This window comes from Octopus bimaculoides, chromosome 12, assembly GCF_001194135.2.
Source record: "Octopus bimaculoides isolate UCB-OBI-ISO-001 chromosome 12, ASM119413v2, whole genome shotgun sequence".
Taxonomy (NCBI): Eukaryota; Metazoa; Mollusca; class Cephalopoda; order Octopoda; family Octopodidae; genus Octopus; species Octopus bimaculoides.
This window is the reverse complement of record NC_068992.1, coordinates 61925174-61926180: the sequence shown is the minus strand read 5'-3', so window position 1 is coordinate 61926180 and position 1007 is coordinate 61925174.

The following is a 1007-nucleotide window of genomic DNA, read 5'->3' as shown; positions in this document are numbered from 1 at the left end:
ATAGGGCTTTGCGTTTCTGAAAACTGACCATATATCTTATCGCTTTGTTTTCTAAGTTCCCACGCAAGGTCCAGGAGCGATGTGCATGACTCTTGCGCTCTTATTGGAAAATGTCGCAACATGGTTTATGAAGCGACTTTTAAAGTCGCCACTCAGTTCAGCTATATATGCATATCTATGCACGTTATATATATACATATGTATCTATTATGTTTTTATGTATGTATGCATGCATGTGTGTATGTATTCCGAATGAAGATAACCCTTTTCCAAGTTGAATAAATAGTTGAGAAAAATTCGACCTGAAACTGCTGTGATAAGAAGCTTTTGACATTCATTTTGTTGATACATCTTATACCCTTCTAAAATACCTTAGAAGTGGTTAAGATAGAAACGATCAACTGATGGTGCTTTCTTCTAAATTGATACAGGTACAAGCAGACACTCCAAACACCAATTTTCACTGGGTTGGTGAGGACGTAGAGTCGTACTTGTAAAGCTTATACGAGACACCATTATTTCCCTGGAGCACTTTTGAATCTGGCTTTTTTTACGAACATCTCACCTCTTTGACTGGGAGACCCAAAATATCGAACTGTTTAATCAAAATGTTTCTTCACGCACCTTTAAATTAATGTCAATATATTCTTTTGAGATATGCTGCCTCTTCCTATTATCAGTAGCAATGCTTGTCTTTATATAATTTTAAACGCGTTCTGTAAATCAGCCAAATATAAGATTAAAGGATTAATGGAAACCCCTTAATCGTCTGTCTCTTATATAATATGTCTTACCATAAAAAATGGATCGCTGGATGCGCTCTCGTGTCTTACCAACAATCTTACCAACAACGGTTCAATTCTGCTTAAAATTGTTTTATAGAACACTTTCATCGACAGAGATAACGTCTCCAGTTCTCACATTCACGTAAGTCTCCTATTTTAGGTCGTCGTTTGTGTATCATACTGAATTTATATGCACAATCAGAAGACATGAAGCTGGAAAAT